Genomic DNA, 19,713 nt, shown 5'->3' with positions numbered 1-19,713 from the left:
ACCACCGCCACCAGTGTTTGAATGTGTGTCAATGGGGGAATTCTGGCTTGAGTTGTTAAGCGCTTTAAGTGGTCACTAAAACAAAAAAGTTAGCCATGGTGAGATTTAAATAAAAGCCACTTCCTGTGTAGTTTCCTGCTTCTCCTCAAATGTTGATCCAATCCCTTTTAGTGTAATGTCACAGCTCCACTGAGGACAGAGACTGTTTCGACATTGGGCCATAGTATCATGTGTCAGTGCAGTTGTTCCCTGCTGGGAGGCTGCACTGATCACTGCTCAACAAGCCACTGCACTTCTAATGTGTGCTGTATCGATCAAGCACCATGGGGCATTTTAGGTCCCAATCTTCCCCTGGGCGTTATTGATGCGATTGATGTATGAGTATGTGTGTGACATTTGCACGTAACAGATTAGTCATAGCGATAGTAGCATAGTAGAGAAACTAAGATGCATTTTAGTCAGTTTCAGTTTTTTTTTTTAGCTTAGAAATGTGTCAATATGGCTCAGCTCTTCAAAGGGTATTACTTGGCGTAGGCTCACAAAGGTTGTCATCAGTGCCACCAACACTGGTTTGTCCATAGTCCACTGTTCCTCTGATGCTGCCTGGAGTTTGGCAGGTAATGAAGTCAGAGTTATGGAAGTCATTAAAATTCCTTGGGAACATGTGGACGCTTGTTTATTTTTCCACCCAGGCGGGGAGGGTGGATTGCTGCCAGGACGCCACACTGTCCTTCTCTCAGCAAGAAGAAAAGTGGACAGAGTGTGAGAGAGAAGGACCTGATGGAGGACAAATACGATGAAAGACAGATGAGAGCAGGAATGAGTGAAGCAAAGGACAGACGGGGAAAAGTGGAAGTAGTTGAAAGTGGAAAATGGAGTAAGGAGGGTTCAAATGCCAAACACCGTCTACTGGATGCTCAAAGAGTCGGACTAATAAATGTTGAAGTTTGAAGTGAGCCGTACAGAAAGAAGATTAAAGACAGATGGATGGACACCAGCTGGAAGCAGGAGAAAGGAGTGAAGGGATTGAGGGACCAAGATATTAAAGGAACTTTTTGTCCAACTTTTAATTGAAGTATATAGATATATTTACGTTTGTGCTCGCTGCAATATATTTGTCCAATTGCCAGAGCCTATGAATCTCCTTGTTCAAAAAATTATATTCAGAAATTCAGTTTTCAGGGGCTTTATTACTGACACACATATGTGATCGCACCATCATATCATTCCCCCATGCTGTCCTCTGTTAAAGCCATCCAACATTGTTGGCTGTTAATAAGAGAACTCTGATGGCGTATCGTTTTCTGTGATTTTTTTCAGTTCTTCCATATGCAATTCATGGTCATGGTTTACCTCGCCCACCAACTAGCCATAAATCTTTCTTGCCTTCATTTTAAATGTGGAAAGATCCCCTTCATGCTCGTCCTTAAACACCAAGAAAGGCCTGCTGTGGGCGTCTTTTCTGATTGGTTAAGCAGAGGGACGGACTTGAAAGCGATATCGGTGCAGAGTGTTACCCTGGGGGAACTGATTCAGTAATATACCACTGTGCATGTGCGAGTGGGAGACCAAAGAAGAAATTACCAGTCTGCCTGTTCCATCAGGCACCTTGTGAACAGAGTCAAGTCATCGCCTCAACTTTAAAGCATTACTCTCCTTTTTCATGGCCACTGGCGATATTCTGTAAACTTATGTACAATTTAATCTGACAGTATCCTGGAAGTAGGAAAAGGCCAACTGCTGTGTTCATCCATTCATCTTACTGTGTTCATCCATTTATCTTACTACCATCTTTATCTAATAACCAGTGACGTTAGTGCATGAGGAGATAGTAGAAGGAGGGAATGAGGGATGAAGATGGTGCTGTCAGCCCAGGAGCAAAAGGAGAGGGAGGATTTTTTGGTGCATAGCTGCAGTATAACCTTGCGCAGCTATAAAAAATGTATACAGCAACATTTCTTGGGGCTGACATTCCCATATCGTTGAACAGGAGACAAAAGAAATCCGGAACAGGTCACTCTGAGAGGTTACTCTGCATCTGTATCCCTCTCTTTTCCTTTCCTCATCTCTCTCCATTTCCCCATGTTTGATCATGCTAATTGAAACTGACACTGCAATGTGGTCCCTGGGGTGATCATAGCATTTACCTGCCTTGCCGACAAATCGTTGGCTAATTGAGACGTAACCTTAGAACCTGCATCTCCCTGCAGCCCGTATGTTTCCTCCCAGAAGGCAGCGTCCTTTGACATGGATCCAACTGTGGGATCACGAGTCTGTGATGCCAACTTAAATCATTACGTGGCATGTCTGAAACCTGACAGGGCATCAGGTGAAAGTTTATGAAGTTAAAGAAGAAGGTGCCCAGTTTGAATCCTGAAGGCGGTACCATGTGTCACTTGTGGGATGTTTTAACAGTGTAAACAAAGTGTCCAATGGTGGAATTGTCTGAAACATTTAAATATCTGGAGAGTTTTGCCAAGCCAGGTGAAGTAGGCTGCTTTTAGACATACTGCTACTACTAACACAATTACTCCCTATTTGTGTTAAACAGACTTCAACACCATCAATGCCTTTGCAGCTCTTTGAATTTAAGTTTGTCTCAATTCAACGTCTTCTTTTGTCAAAAATAATGACTCCTGATTTACCTTTTAAAGGGTTTGAAAATGTAAAACTGACGATTTGACAAAGCCAATTTGATTTGACGCTGATACACGGTGACGTGCGGTAGTTCCTAGTAACCATTAGCTTTTCGGGAGTTTTTTCTTGAAGTAACTTCTAACTTCTGAATAATCAGTTATTTATACTTAACACTTGAAAAGATTATCCCTGATGCTTGATGATCCCACTGATGTTGTGTAATCCTTTCTTTGATTTTGTTCTGCCTTTTTAAAGGGGTTCAGTTCAGTTGAATAAACTGAGTTTTTTCAACTGAAGCAAAAATGGCTTAAAACAAACCTCTGTTCAACCTCTTCTCAGCATTTATTTTAATTCTTTTTAACACAACATCTCACATCTCTTAGTCAAAATGAACTCAATCTGTCAGCTGTGGTCACTTCCTATATGCTTTTCCTTCCTGATTGCATCACAAGGTCCCAGTCTCCATGACAGCGACTGTGAGTCATATAGCACACAGGTTGCCAGGAACAATAAGTTGCCCCAACGATCCACTGCTTCTCTTTGGATATCCTTTAAGCTATTCCTGACTGGGAAGCATGGCAGTTTGTGTGTGCACTGGTGTGTAAGTGGAAATGTGAAGGATGGGTGAGGAAACAGGTGGATCCACTTGTACAAACATACAAAGAAACACTCGTACAGTTGTGGAGGTAAGGTCATTTATGCTTTTGTGTGGAAAAGTGTTTGGTGCCTTGAAATTATACTACGTTACAGCAAGATTTAACTCAAACCTGATTGGGGGGTGGGAAACACATTTTGATTACTGCATCTGAGTTCTCTAAAATGGTCAGAGTTGAAAAATTTGACTTGTTGACTATGGCCATTTGTCTTTCAGCCACTTCCTTAGTGCATAAAGAACAGCTTGCAAGAAAATGGCATGATCGGGGGATGATTGCAATTTTCCAATTCACCCAACAGACTTAAACACTGACTTATGACGAATGACCCTCTTTCTTTGTAAACTGTAATTTTGTGGTATTTATTGAACAAGTGTCATTGGGGTCTGTGTTTGGCGTCAAATAGTTATCTTTTTCATCTTTCATTTGCAGTTCTAATGCTCTTGTGCAGATGCAAATGATTTCAAAACATTATCTAAATAAGAAAGACACACTACGGAGAAAGGTGTATAGGGTCGATTGAGGATAAAAAAGTAGATGAATAGATATGATATGAAAGAGAAGAGAGGCAGGAGTAGGAGGACCAGGCTGTGGAGTTTTTTCTCCTCCTTTGTGGTCTAATTATCTGCAGTCTGTATATAGAGAAGCCTCCCACCATGATCATGGTATAGGAAAAACGCAGATACCACCGCATGATCCCAAATCTCTTTGATGATGTAGAAGAATTCCCTACAGTCGATGAAATGACTGTTCTGAAATGAAGTATACTCCGCAGTCAGAGCAATCAGGTTGTGGACAATTTCCCATGAATGCATCCAACAGTACACACACACACACACACACACACACACACACACACAAACACACACACACACACACACACACACACACACACACACACAAATACACACACTCACTGACGCACTGGATTTCAGCAGAAAGTTGTGACTTCTGGCTAAGTGCCACTGTCCCCATGCTGAACCCCACATCCTGACAGGAAGCTTCTCCTTCCTTCACTCACTCACACACAAATACACACACACACACACACACACACACACACACACACACACACACACACACACACACACACACACACACAACAATTGCATGGTTGACTGGCACAGAAGGAGAGTCAGGCACTGAAACCCTACAGACTACACATTTTGATAACCACAAAACAACAGCAATAGGGAGACAGGGATCAATACAATTAGTTTCACAGGCCACAAATGGAGGGAAATTGTGCCTAAATTACTCAAGGACCTCTTAATAGAGAGCTCTGACCCCATGTTAAGTACCGGGCATCCCAGAAGCATCTATGCTACAATAACTTTTATTTTCCCATGGCTTTAACCAGCACAAGCATGCTATGTTTTCCTTGATTAGTGTGGGAAGCAGCAAAAGAAGCCGATTTAATCTACAAACACTCCAAAAACACTAGATCTGGTTCAATATTGTCTCATCAAAACAAATGCTTGCCTTTCAAGCTGTTCTGTTTCTTTTTTTGATGCTGGCGTCTTTTTTTTTGTAAAGGTTACGAAAACTCATGCATCATGACTTCCAACTCTACTGGAAAGAAACTGCTGTGTTGATGCCAAAAACTTGTGTAGAGACACGCTTGTACATCCGACAGACACTACTAGTACCAGCTCAACAAACTTCTCTCAGCCATATTTCTTTCACCTTTGGCTATATTTGCCTGACTTGCACTGCCAGAGAATTTTTGACGAGGCCAGGAAGGACCCCGAGTGCCTGTACAAGATCCCTGACCCCCTGAATGTCATCAGCATCAGTCGCTGCCACTTCCCTCCCAATGATGGATGCTTTGTATGGATTTGTGTCGCAACCCCCTGGGCTCCAGCCTGACAGGCCCGGAAACACGGAGGGGCTTGCTCACTCACACAAACACACATTGGAGGCTCTCTTTCCCTCGTTCTGACAGAGTACCATTGAGCGGTCAGATGCAATAGAAGGGGTCACAGCACAGCACAGGGACAGTGACTCACTGAGGAGAACTCTGCTTGTTTCCCTTCCTGTTGTGTTAGAGACATGCTGAGATTTTGTTTCAAATTAAACAAGAACTCATCAAAGCCGCCTGTCTGAATTCCAGTCTGTGAAGACCACCCATATGGTGCAGAGTCCACAAAGGTGCAGAAAGTCTTGCCCAGATAGCAGCTTTTGAGACTTAAAAACTACTGTCAGTGTTTTTTCAATTGTTTATATGTTTCCTCACTGTCATGTTCACCCTACATACCTCTAGTCGACCCAAATCTATTGATAAATCAGTGAAATCTGAAGTTCGACAACTAACTTTATTACTTAATTTTGATTTATTGGGCTGCATTCACACTCCTGCATTTCACTTTTCACCATTGTAGGATAGCAACTACACCTTTATTTATAGTAAAATATTGGCAGTTTGACGCTAATGAAACAAAAAGTGATTTCATTGGATTTCCAGTGTCCAACTTAATTTCTTAGTTTCTGCCCATAGTTTTGTCATTTTCCCGATTTGCAGCCCATAACCTTACGGTAGAGCTCCGGCTTTTATCTTTGGGGAATCGGTGTGGGAAACAAAGAGGAAAATGCCAAAAGTCCAAATGGTTAAAGGTCTTTTTAACCAACATAACGGTTAAATGCCAGTGTCCTTTAAATGTAGCGGATGTGGGCCTTTTTCAGCCTCGATTGACCTTGGAAGCTACTAAGCCTCAATAACCGGCCTTCCCTTTGAATCTAAGCTGCATGGCTATGGTTGGATTGTTCCCCTCACTGTCTCTGGAGCTCTAAGGTGAATGAAAAGGCCTGTTTTTAGGGGGGGCTTGTTGCCCGTGGGATGATGTTATTTCAGAATCTGTCTTGTGAAATTAAGTCTTTTTTTAAGTGTTCAACAAAAGGGGTTTTCTAGAAGTGAAGTTACCAAAAATGAAGATGGTTTTAGGAATACTAATGCACTACTGCTGCTATGAATAAGATGTAGAGGAAGCATAAACTGAAGCATATGGAGTTGCAGGAATCCCATGGGATGTCCCCTCATCTTCGATCTTGCTTTCTGGCTTACTTTTATGTCTGTTTATTCCTTGCTTTCTTGGTTTCGCCCTCTTCTTTAGCGGGGTGGGTTAACCCATGCACAGATTGTTTGTTTGGAGTTGCTATGGAAACTCATGTCAGCATGTGACTGTTTGTGTGCTTGTGTGTGTGTGGTGTGTCTGTGTGTGTATGTGTTTTGCGGGTGTGATGGGGCTGCAGTTCTGCTTCATGCATAATGACCTCATCCAGACACAGACCCACATATTGAATTTGTCTGCTTCCTCGCATTGCGTAATACACACACACCAACACACACACACACACACACAGCTATTTGGCCGACGCCCCCTCAGTGTTGTGCCTCGTTGCTTGCCCACAGACGAATCATGAGTCCATTAGCAACAATAGTCAAACTCCTTTTGACAAAAAAGACTATTCATGATTTCTTCTAAATCTGAATTCATATTGTGTGTGAGCATGGAATTAGATTCAGCAACAAAGGTTTGATTCAGATCTTTAGAAAAGGGGAAAGAAAGTTCATGAACTGACAATGAACCCTCGACTTGAGTGCTCTTCATCACGTAGTGTGCTTTATTTCAGCATTTCAAATTGTTACAAAACCGCTCTTACTCCCACCTTATCACCTGGGGTAAGTCACTTGACGTTACTCAGCTGTGAGTCTCTGATAGTGTGAAAATATGGAAGGCAGCCAAGCTGTTGATGTGTATTTATTAAAGCTGAGAGTCAAGTTGGTGGTAGCAAATCTTTTCCATGTGGAACAGAATGCAGCTTTCTCTGAGGGGAAAAGTTCTGCTTAATTTCACAAAGATTTCTGGAAAATGTATTTTCCCCCAAACCATAGACGCAAAAGCTCAGTTATTAAAAGGCCTAGTTATTGATCCACCATGTGACTGTGGTCTTCCACAAAAAGGTCATATTCTCTGTGAAAAGGTCCTTTCAGAAACACAATGCATTTGGCTCCTTGAATGTTGTCAACTCTTAAACCACTTTTGCATAACTGTGCTTAATAAAGCTGAGAAAAATAAATCTGTTGCATTTCGATACACATGACTACTGATCCCATCATAAAAAAAACTTTACAGGTCAGATTTCAAAAGCAGCACAACATGTCTAATTGGAATGAATAAATAACGGCTGCAACTCAAACAAGTCAGACGACAACTCTAGCAAGTTATAAATCCCCTAAAGCTACTATCATGCTGCAATTTGCCTATCTGTTTCCACATGGTAGTTTGTGTAAATGTGTGCTCACCTGATTGGAGTGGAGGCATTGGCACAGAAACTATTTGCTTTGGTTAGAACTGCTAAGCTTTATGGCACCACAACTTTGCTTTTTGATGTCTGTTCCTGGGCATCGAAGACCAGTAAACTTTTAGTGTTAGTGCATCCCACAATTGAATTTGTTGCCTAAGATACAAAATCACACATTTAGTTCTGATATGATTGATCTGCTTCTACTGTAATAGTGAAACACAGTCCATCTTAGTGCTTCACACGCCCAAGAGACTGCCATAAGTAACTGCATTATTTGTTGGAAATGCAGGACTGAAGTATATTCTTGTCCTTTACTGCAGGAAAGCTGTATATGCTACTGCCGCATAGCACAGGACCTTTTCGAGGGCTTTTTATAAATATAGAACAGGTTCCTCTGCACAACTTTTGTGGGTCCAGCCAAAGTGAAACTGCAGTTGAAGTTGTTCAACAGGGTCTTGATTATATGGCTCAACATTTTGTATTCTTTAATCATCCATGACATAACTTATGCAACATGATTAAGTTAATAACTTAAAGTACCAGTGGAGTTGAAGAAAACCTGTGGAGAAGTGAGGCAAAGATGCAGGAATTTCAGTAAAAACTCTTACTCCTTTTCTCAAATCAGTCAAATATGAACACACAGTGATCATGATACACATTGTTTTAGATTCTACTCTTTTCAAAGATCACCTGTAAATCATATCTGTGATCTCCGTAATGAATACATTTGTTTTATAAAAAGACAATCTTTATTACTTAAGTTGCCATAGAGGCAGCACATTTTCTTAAGCACAAGTTTTCACTAGTAACAAATTGGTGTTCAGTTCAATGATGTTTACTGACTGAGCACCAAAAGTCATTTGGATTAAATCGGTACCTTTAACAAAGAGCTCAGCCAAGCAGGTACCACGAAAACTCTTTTTTTTATAAAACATTTTGTTTTATATTTTTAAAAAAGACATCATGGGGCAATTAAAATAAAGTCTTTTTTTTTTTGTCTTGTAAGACATTGATGTCTTTGAGAAAAATGTGAAGTAATTCACATGACAGCTAAATGGGCACACAGCCCTCCTATATAGTGTGTTGTGTAGCCACGGAGAGGTATGGACCCCTCTGGTAAATTCCCTCTGCCTAACTATAAAGCCAGTGTCTGGCAGTGAGGACATACGGTAGCAGTTAGCATCTGCGACACCCGGTGATGGTTTGTTTTTGTGTTTGTGGTCAAGGCAACAGGGTCCTGTTGAACTGTGTCCATGCCTCTGTCATTACCAGCTATAATGACAGGGTGATTAGCAGCCAGCGGTGCGTGCATTTGTGTCTCTGCGTCAGTATTTATTCTAACGTTTCAGTTGAGTTTGTTTATGTAATCCTATTTTAAATTGGCCTAAATTGCTCTAACATCAATGTCAGAATCCCTTTACTGAGCCAGCCCTGTTAACCTAATAACAATATTGAAGGACCTGTGTGTCTATTAGGTATTCAAACTAAATTCTCACTCATTGTTACCTCTAACAACCTACCTCTTAGAGTAACTGCAAATTAAACACTTTTTTGTTTACAAGAATTCAATGCTTCATAAACTTTACAAACCTTTAAAGACATCTTACATAATGACCAGGCATTTTTACCGGTTTACAAACTCCTACATTACTCCCCACTAAGCAGTACAGACCAATGATGAGGACCTGGGTACTCACTAATTCATGCATGCACACACACATTCTTCAGTTCTTGAAGGTCATTGCCTTCTTCCATGCTATACGCACGGCGGCGTTCAGTACCGGAGATAAAAGGGTATCCCCCCCCCCGCCTCATTCACAGCTTTGATTCAGAGGAATTGGCCTGTGGGATGTAAATCTACAAAGCACCTTCTTGTCTCTTGAAAGTTTGTCTGAGTTGCAGTGTTTTGACTTTCATGTCACAGTTTCATTGAAGAAACACTGAACTGACTGCCAAGTGTGGATTTTAGTTCCCGTTAGCTTCAAAAACAAAAAGTCTGCTTTGAACTTGCTTGCCGTCCCACACTTATGTTCAGTTGTAGTTCAAGGTGAGTTCGACCATTTTGGACTAAAAGTTAACAGGAAATGTTTTTCTTTTTTTCGTGTTCAATTTGGTCCCTTTGGCTTTATTTAAAAGGTCAACACTGCCACAGCTACAGAACATATTCAATGTCTTTTTCACCTTTCCTAAATTTAGTAGGATAGACTTTTAAATAGATCAAGAAGATGGAGGGAAACCTACTGACAAAAACATGAAAACTGTATAACAACTAGAGGAAGTTATAAACTTGTATCCTGTGTTTCTGTTGACTTAAGGTGTGCATGGCATTCTCTTGCCAACAGGGAGTGGGAAAGTCTGTGGGTGTGTGTGTGTGAGGTTATCTGATATGCTGTGATTGCTATGGGAGTGACTACAGTCCACAAGTATTGAGGCCTCGGTTTAAAATGGGTCATGTGACATGAAGCAGAGAGAAAGATGTTACAGTGCACCTGGATGACCAGCAACAGGCCTAACCCCTTTACTTCTCAACATACTCTTACTTTAAACTCTTATAGTGCAAGAGATTTTTTATATTTCATTTCCATTGCAACTCCATCACATAACTTTTGGCACACATTTATGGACACAACATACATATACATGTTAAACAGGAAATAAAAACCTGATTAGGCGTTCATGAAAATGTAAAGGGAAGCTAGTCTCAAGCCATTTAGTGACATGCTGACAAAGAAAAGACGAGATGGAAAATATATCATTGTCAGGCTTCATAATACAATGTGACCATGTGACAAATGCAAATGGAATCAGTGCCAGCTAAAAGTGATTACTATTATTCCCATGCGGCAAAACAGGTGACCTGTACAAGCAATAGTGAATGTCAATCAATGGGTCTTTATTTTCAGCTTTTTCCATCTTTATCCTCTTTTTGCTAATCAGCTTAAAAGGTGAATAGATCATTTTGGATCCTAAATGAGCATACTTGCTCTGATTTTCCTACGGTCCAACATTGTATTCCCTAAGCGATCTATCATTAAAGGGCTGTTCGCTGAACTTGACCTGGAATGGCACATTTGACCGAGGTGACGACTGGGCAGTGACTTCCCATTGTCACTTCCAGGCCTCGTTGACTCTCCATCAACAGAGGAAATGAAGTAGTAACAACACATAACACACACTCTGCTTCCTTGCTTGCTCTCTGTCTCAACTGTTACCGATCTACCTAAACCTTGAGGCAGAGGAAGGTGTGTGTGTGTGTGTGTGTGTGTGTGTGTGTGTGTGTGTGTGTGTGTGTGTGTGTGTGTGTGTGTGTGTGTGTGTGTGTGTGTGTGTGTGTGTGTGTGTGTGTGTGTGTGTGTGTGTGTGTGTGTGTGTGTGTGTGTGTGTGTGTGTGTGTGTGTGTGTGTGTGTGTGTGTGTGTGTGTGTGTGTGTGTGTGTGTGTGTGTGTGTGTGTGTGTGTGTGTGTGTGTGTGTGTGTGTGTGTGTGTGTGTGTGTGTGTGTGTGTTACTCTTTCTCTTTTCTTAGTCACACAGTTGCTCAGATAGGGACAGCATTGTTCCCAGTGAGCACTCCAGGAAAGGAATCTGAACGTGTCAAACATTGGCTGCTCTCTTAATGCCTCTTTACCCCTCAAACATGGATTAGAGGCTACTTAGGATCACTACTATACAAGTGTAAAACTAGACAGGCTGTTAAGAGCTACATAAACAGAGAAGTGACAGCTTTACTCTGGATGTGGGTGTGTTTGTGTACAGCAGGTAATGCAATACTGGGCTCTTCTTCTGCCTTGAAGGGTTAAAAAATGATCAGCAAAGACTAAAGGCCATTTCACTGAAGCACAGATTCCTCTGACGATCATAAAGTGCGCTGACGAGAACACTAAGAGGCTCTTAACATGGTGTTTACTTTACCTTGTTGCACTTGAATATGCCTGCTATAAAAGGAGTTTGCTGTAAACTGCTGCCAACTCATGTAAGACTTCAGGCATATATACGAGGCACCACAGGTTTTTTTCAAATCATATTATTATTTTGTTTTTGGATTGTTGTGAATATAACGGAATAACACAAAAATCCATCTTGTGAGTCTTCAAGTAATGCTTTTCAGACCAAACACCAGTGGTTTGGACCAATCAGCTCCTGTGAGAAGCTACTCGCAGACACAGGCGTAGTTTAAGTGGGAAAGAACAGCACTAAAGCTACCTCCATTGATCGGATTAGTGGAGGAATACCAAGTTCATCCATCCTTTTCCACAGTTTTAAGTGATGACTTCTTAGATGGTTCTGTGGAAAAATCCTCTGGTGGTCCAGGTTAGAAAAATATGTCACCCTCATGAATCATGTACCAATCAGTTGTTGAATATTTCTTCAACTTGCATGCATTACTTAAAGGTAGTGCATCATAGTATAAGAAAACATAATCTAGGAAGCAAGCAAGCCCTATGTCACTTAAACATAACTGGCAAACAAATTAGTAGTGTATATATAACTGTATCTAACTGATTTAGTGATTTATTTCCCTGACACCACTGTGTTGACACAAGCGAAACGTAATGTGACCTCCCCGCCGACGATTGTATTGACTAATCCAGTATGTGTAATAACTGCAGTGTTTTGACATCTGGTAAGCCTTTAAATTAATGGATTTACAATGATACTTCAACTATACTCCCTGAATCCTTTCTCTACTGCCTCACCAGCACCCGCAGCAACATATCCGCACTAAAGCTCATTTTATTTTGAATGTCTGGGACCTTGGGTGCAAACGTCAGATACAGAGAACGTCCGGACCGGCTTTCTCGTCCTCAATCTGTCCTGCAGTTTGACTCCTGATACAAACATTATGGTACATAAGAACTGACATGATTTTACTAGGAGTTATTTTGGCCATTGTGTGGCTTTAAAATGTCCTCTGGGAATCAACTTGACCTCCAAGTCATGTGGGCGAATGGTGTTTTGAAGTAAAAGTAGTCAAAACAAGCTCTTAGGTCAGTGGGGTTTCCTTATACCCATTAACTTATTTTCTCAAGCATTAGCACATCTGTCAATTTCCCACAGTGGGGTCTTGCCACCATTCTTTCTGGTCTTTGGCAAAAGCTAAGAGGTCCCAAACATTAGCTAAAGTGTTAGTACATTCCTGAACAGTTAGCGTCAGTGAACGTGCCCTATCACTCCTCTCCTCTCACCGCTTGGCATTTGGTGGGAAACGCTGACAGACGCTGATAGCAGGGCTTTGTCAGTAACTGGAAACCAGCATGCAGTCCCTCAGGTCTTCCTCTCTGTTGTGTTTGGTTTACGCTTATCACAGAGGTCAAGGTGGGGATGACTTCAACAGAAATATGGAATTACTCAACGATGGTGTGCGGTAATCCCGGTAATCACAAGACTTGATAACAGTTGTGAGGAGATGGCAGAGAATCAAGTGCTTTATGACTGCTGGGGTTTAGTCTGACCTTGTCTATAATGTGTCACATGAGTCAACCTAAAGCAATAACAGTGATTTGGGTTTCCACAAGGTCATGATTAGCTGTCATTATGACACCAGCGTGCTGTTATCAACCGGTCAGACAGAGCTTCTTAGGCATTGTCTTGGTAGTATACCACTTTGATGTGTTTCTACATTCAGAAAAAGGTAAGAAGGGCTGGGCAACTCACTAGAGGTGAGGAATATTGCCTCATAAGATTGATCTAAATCAATCAAATGTAGGTAAATTATTCTTGATACTTGAAAATCCTTTAAGAAAACCAACAGCCTACGACATAGCTCTCCATAGGGTTTATTTATTTTGTGAGCAGCTTAACCCCTAAAACAGAATCTTCCAATTGCTTATAAGAGAAACAAGGAAGGCTATTTTTGAAGCTTGTTACGAGCTACTTATATTTGTTAGAAAAAATGTTTTCAACTTTGACATATTTTATTTGAAATGTGGGCTAATTAACACACACAATACTACTGTGAAATGTATTTTGACATATATATTTAAGAAGTACAATATAAGAAAACAAAAGTTTCAGGTTGGAACCATATTCCATTATACTTTGGAATTTGCTGAGGGCCGATATAAAATGCCCCGTTGGCCGCATTTGGCCCCCGGGCCATAGTTTGGACACCCCTGGTTTAAGCAAATTAAATATAAAGATCAAGTTAAGATTGTAAAACAGGTTTTGTCTTCGACAGTGGTGTTTATTCCTAGTTTGTCATTCCAGTTGTTGTGCATTCATCACAGTTGTGTTTTAATTCAGAATGGTTGTTTAAACGTTCTGAAAAAGAGGGAAGTTACTTTTGAAGATACATTTTACATTTTGATAACTGTATAGTACATAAGCAGCACGCACAGCCAATCATACTGCTGTTACACAAATCTATCGTGCAGGGTCTTCATACAGTGACCTGTGTTTACATCTGTTTAGCAGCGTCAGTATTCACTATTTTGCAGGGTGTGTTTGTGTATAAAGCTCTTTTTCCCTGAGTCAGGCCTGGCAGTGACAGCTGGTGTGTGTGTGTGTGTGTGTGTGTGTGTGTGTGTGTGTGTGTGTGTGTGTGTGTGTGTGTGTGTGTGTGTGTGTGTGTGTGTGTGTGTGTGTGTGTGTGTGTGTGTGTGTGTGTGTGTGTGTGTGTGTGTGTGTGTGTGTGTGTGTGTGTGTGTGTGTGTGTGTGTGTGTGTGTGTGTGTGTGGTGTGTGTGTGTGTGTGTGTGTGTGTGGCTGTGTGTGTGCGTGGCTGTGTGGCATAAAGTGCTGAGTGATGCACCAACATCCAGGAGGAGTCTACTTTCTATGCCAGTGTGTACTTGGCAAACCCACAGCACTGCGGTTGGATGCAGTGTGCAGATACAGGACGGGGCAATACGGAAGAACCTAATATATCAATGACAAGTACAAATGTCAGAATCCATAATTTACAGAGCCAAATGCAAAGTTAATGGTCTTTCTATGGGAAATCAATCATGAAATAAGCAAATATGAAATGGAATAGTCTGCTGCTTGTTACTTGTCCTTGATATTGTTCTAAAAACAAGAATATAACCAATGATGCGCCATGCAGATGTTGATTCCAATCAATCAGTAAAGGCAGCAGATTGTGCAGATCAGCCCAGTTTCCCTTAAATTGATCAAGCACTCAGTGAGATCTGCTTTGTCAGCAAGTTTTTGGACTGAAAGTGTGCCCTCTCTCCATTACAGATTTATTGCACTATAGTCACGTTGTCTTGAAGACAGTGCTGAAATAAACACTCCCCCAAAAGTACTTAATACAAAAAGGGCTGTTTTCTAAAAGGATTGCTCAAAATGACATTTAGTACCATAGCACATAATAGCACACTGTTGTTGTTTGTATAGAGGAAAACAGTTAGTCATATGGCGGCAGCAGGATAATAACTGTTGTTTGTTGGTACAAACCAGCTTAAGCCCCCCAAGCAAATGCTCCACGTTTGCACACATGTGATGCAATTATGAAGAATCAGCCTGTTTTACAGAGGCGACAGAACCTGTGTGTGTGTGTGTGTGTGTGTGTGTGTGTGTGTGTGTGTGTGTGTGTGTGTGTGTGTGTGTGTGTGTGTGTGTGTGTGTGTGTGTGTGTGTGCGCGCGCGTGCGCTGTGCGCGCGCGTGCGTGCACCGGTCTGGGGGACAGACCGGTAAGGATAATTGACTCAAGAATAAGGTTTCACAGTACACAACATTCAATCCTTAAATAACAACATATATCATCCATTAAACTAACCCAACTGCACATGTTAATTAATTTAAATTTGAAAATGTTATATTTTAACCAACAAAAAGACGATTTCAAAAACGGTTCAACCGTAAACAATTGGTTCAATACAAAAAAACACAATATACAGATTCAATCCAGTTAAGAAAAATATTGTCTTTTTTGGTTTTATTCATGAGTGCCTCAGGTTAACTGATGGCTCAGAGTAACATTTCACACAAACCTAAACCAAAACAATCCTACACGTGGGGTATGTAGATTAACTCATTATTTCACCAACATTATCCAGGACTGTTTTCTCAGGATTGTCACATTAATTGTAACTTTTATTTTACCATGAATCCTGATTTACACATTGGTCTGCCTAGAGAAGCCCCTGCACAACCCTCTCTCCGCTTTATAGCACCTTCTTACACAGCTGTGGTTGCTGTTATCAGAAGCAGTTGGAAATTTAGAAATCATAAAACAAAACAATGCAGTACTTGTTGTTACAGTATCATCTAAGCTATCATGTGATGGCAATAAACGTAGTCTGCAGCTCTTTATCACCGTGAAGCTCTTGACTGAAAACCTTTGGCATCAACAAATAAAGTTAAGACTTTATGACAAACATTTGGTGCCAAGTGAAATAAGGACATACTTTTACAACACAGTTCGAAGTTAAAGAATAACCTCGCTTGGACAAACAGTTTATAGAAACACATTTCAATATTATTCCATTATTACAATGAAAGTATCGCTATCTTCATTTTGTGCATTACACTGAGTCTGTCTGTCTGTCTGTCTGTCTGTCTGTCTGTCTGTCTGTCTGTCTGTCTGTCTGTCTGTCTGTCTGTCTGTCTGTCTGTCTGTCTGTCTGTCTGTCTGTCTGTCTGTCTGGTGGTAGGGTCCAACGAAGAACGATTACATTTTGGAGCAAGCTGAGGCATTCTGCTGCATTCGTGTGCTGTTGGGATCATCCGAAAAATGAGTTCCTGACTGGGAAATTGTATGCGAAAGCCCTATCCAATTTGAAAAAACAAAAATGATGTGGAAATGTTGGTACAAAAACATTTAAAGCTCATGAACACACCAGGTTGGAAGAACATCGTACAAAGTCGCGAAACCGGACCAGCCGAACAGCATGTACATATTAACCACACAGAAACAGCAGACCAGCAGCGAGTAAAGTGATTGAACAACAGATAAATAATCTGATGAGAAGACTGTATGAAGAGCTATTATTTGATCACTACATTCGCATATTTGTACCATGTCTCAATAACAACACAGCTAGAACAATGAAGAAACTTGTTTTCTGTGGAAGTAGTTTTTTAGGCGCCATTCTGGAATGCACTGTAGAAAAGCAAGATTGAAGTTGGTTATTAGTTGCAGCTTTGGTGAAAATCAAACAACAGTAACAAATATCAACAGAAAAATTGATGCCAGGGTTATAACAGAGTATGGCTTTAAGCAAGACACTGAATCACTCTCAGCTGTGATGTGGTTTACACTGACCTCGGATTGTTAGGCTGTGACATTGTGACATTGTGACATTTTAGTTTTGACAAATTAAACCCTCTGGCTTTATTTTTGTGTGTTTCAGTCCACAGATAACATTCACCCTGAAGCGGCTGTAAAGACCATGCAGTTTTGGCTGCAGCAGGTTGGATGGATGTAGTTACCATCCTGCCAGCCGGACTCATAAACACTGACCTTTCGTACAGTCGCCTGAGGGGTGGTGGGTAAGCATGGGGTATGAATGGGGGACAGAAAGAGAGGGAGTGAGTCGGAGAGAGAAGATTGTGGATTGTGGGAGAGGGAGAGGGAGCAGAAAGTGAATGGATCAAAGAGAAAAAGAAAAAGGCAAGAAAAAATGATGACTAGAAACAGAGAGAGGAAGAGAGCAAGCGACAGTGGAGGAGGTGTGATTAGTGTGTGAGTCTGAGCTCTGATTGGTCTAGCAGCCTGTGTGTGTGTGTGTGTGTGTGTGTGTGTGTGTGTGTGTGTGTGTGTTTGCCTCAATGTATGAGTGCTTCTAGCCAGTGGGCGGGGGATTAAGCCCAAGTCACGTGGTCTCTTTAGCTTCTTTTCCACACAAACACACACCCCCATTTGCAGAGGGGACACGACACACACACACACACACATAGATCCTCTCACATACACACTCACAGCTGTTCATACTCCTCTCTCTGTTGAGCGCCGAGGAGCAGAGCCCGCAGGAATTTAGGGGAACCTGCTAGACAAAACATCAATGTGGACAATCTGAACGGAGAAGTGGACTGAATGACTTTCTAATCTGTGCCTGGCTTTTACTCTCTGGCGTTCATATCCCGCTCCTTATCCCTCTCGTCTCTGCCCTGGCTTTTCTGGGACACTGTTGGAATTCAAGCGCAGACAGTGAGCAGCAGAGAAAAACAGAGACATGTGTTTTGCCCCAGCCGCCTCCTACTACTGCCCGTTCTCTCCTATTCACTGACAAAGCAGGAAATACAAGGTTGGTTGGGCTTGTCTTATTTGTTTATGGGCTGGTTTGTTGTGCCATTACACCTTGTTGGACATGTGGATTTAATTATTTATATGTCCTTATTTCTACTAACTAGAGTATTTTGAAGACTTTTCCCCATACATTCAGAATGAGAAATACAGTTTTTCTTCTTTTCCCACAAGCTGCCAAAGTATGACTCCCTCTTCGATTCCGAAAACTGATTTGTAGTTTTAGGGGAATTCCTTGTTAGTAAGGCTGCCTGGGCATACACACACACACACACACACACACACACACACACACACACACACACACACACACACACACACACACACACACACACACACACACACACACACACACTCCTGCACTCTGAACATGCTTGGCAGCCACAGTGCCTTGACTGTGAGCACCAGAGAAGATTAGCTGTGGCTGTTATCTCGAATGTGCAGAATAGAAGAGGTTGGGTGTGAAGGAAGGCGCTCTTTTAGTTTAGAGTCACGGCAGTAATAAGTATCAGCCTTCTACATAGTGTTTTTGAAAACCTTTTTTCTCAGGGGATGTCCCTAGAAAGAATCAAAGTGTGTTCGTATTGTTGAGTGTGTTGCAATCTGGTCAATAATGTTGGTGTGTTGCTTTCTCGTGCAAAATGCAACCAGCGGTTCCATGCGTTGCATTTACTGACAAACACATTGACCGCTGGTGAGTTAGACAGTCATGCAGGCATGTTTAAACACACCTGCTCCTCAGCTTTGTGTGTGTGTAGGATCTGCCCTACAGGGTTTACACTGAGTGCATATTTGTTTTGCATGTACTCACTGTGCCATTTAAAGCGTGTGTGGATATTATTAGCCAACGTACAGATTCTTTCCTGGTATTGTTGCCATTGGGGTGGTAACGTAACCCAAAAGGCTGTTTGTCTATTTTTAGTGTAGGCAGCTCATTGAGACTCAAGCAGCCACGCTTTGAAGCTTCCCCCAGGCCAGATAAAGATATGAGGTGTGTGTGGATTAGTGTGTGGTGTGGCTGGTGGACGACTTATCCAGCGTGTATGTGCTGACTGCTTGCTATTCATCAGCATTATTGTAACTTTCATTTTGTTTCCTGCTGTGTTTTTAAGGAAAGAAAATAAAAGGTCAGTAGTAATGGACGGAGATGTAGCACACTATATAGACAGGACCAGCCAGAGAGATGGAGCTGCAGATATATGGTTTGGACGTAGGCTTACAGATAAGCTGGCTGTTATCAGATAAAGACGGAGAGTTATGTGTTGACTGAGGTACTGGCACTACTCCAGCTCTAAATGTCAGAGAACCACAAGGCATTATGGGCGAGCACACTCGCAGCTCTAATGGTAAAGTTATGATATCAAAATGTCTCTTTTTTAAGATTGCGTGACTCTGAGATTTCACATATTATTTTTTTTATAAGTCACTTAAATCTCAATGCATGAGCTGCAGCAAATGGCCTACTATTACACTTTGAATTATATATATTTTTATGTTTTATTATTTTTACATTTTTATACGACTTCATTTTTTTAGCTTCCCCCCCCCGTCTTATGTGATAGTTATTTGAATATGTTTGTGTTTTGCACCATCAGTCAGACAAAACAAATCATCTCACTAAGTTAGCTCGGGTTTAAGTAACATCATCAGCTTTTTGTTACTTTCTGACAGTTTTTTTTAACCAGGAAATGTATGTATTAGTTATCAAAACTTATTACAATTGATTATTAAGTTAGTTTTCAGTTCATTTAAAAGAAGAAAACATGGGAGTGTTTGATAAATCTCTGTCTTTCATCAAGTAAGCTGTTACATTACTAGATGGAGTTAACGTTTCCACAGCCTTAATTGTGTAACACCTGGTAACCCAAAACATTGTCATCATGGTGAGTTTAATAGCAGTAATTTGTTTTATAGCACCCTTCAAGTTATTG

The 19,713-nt window shown here is 41.2% G+C and overlaps 1 protein-coding gene across 6 annotated transcripts in view; it reads left to right on the top strand.

The window, feature by feature from the left end:
* Window positions 1-19,713, top strand: part of add3a (adducin 3 (gamma) a) — a 95,200-nt gene that overhangs the window by 40,287 nt on the left and 35,200 nt on the right. For 2 of the 6 annotated variants that reach the window (XM_063883203.1, XM_063883198.1), the window contains exon 1: window positions 17,412-17,783. The exons of the other annotated variants lie outside the window; for them this stretch is intronic. The gene's annotated coding sequence lies outside the window, so the exon portion shown is untranslated. Of the gene's footprint in view, window positions 1-17,411; window positions 17,784-19,713 lie in introns of those variants that run through there. 6 annotated transcript variants of the gene reach the window in all.

The sequence above is a fragment of the Eleginops maclovinus genome, chromosome 5 (assembly GCF_036324505.1).
Source record: "Eleginops maclovinus isolate JMC-PN-2008 ecotype Puerto Natales chromosome 5, JC_Emac_rtc_rv5, whole genome shotgun sequence".
Classification (NCBI taxonomy): Eukaryota; Metazoa; Chordata; class Actinopteri; order Perciformes; family Eleginopidae; genus Eleginops; species Eleginops maclovinus.
Note: the sequence above shows the minus strand (reverse complement) of the source record. Positions and strands in the feature narration are given on the sequence as shown.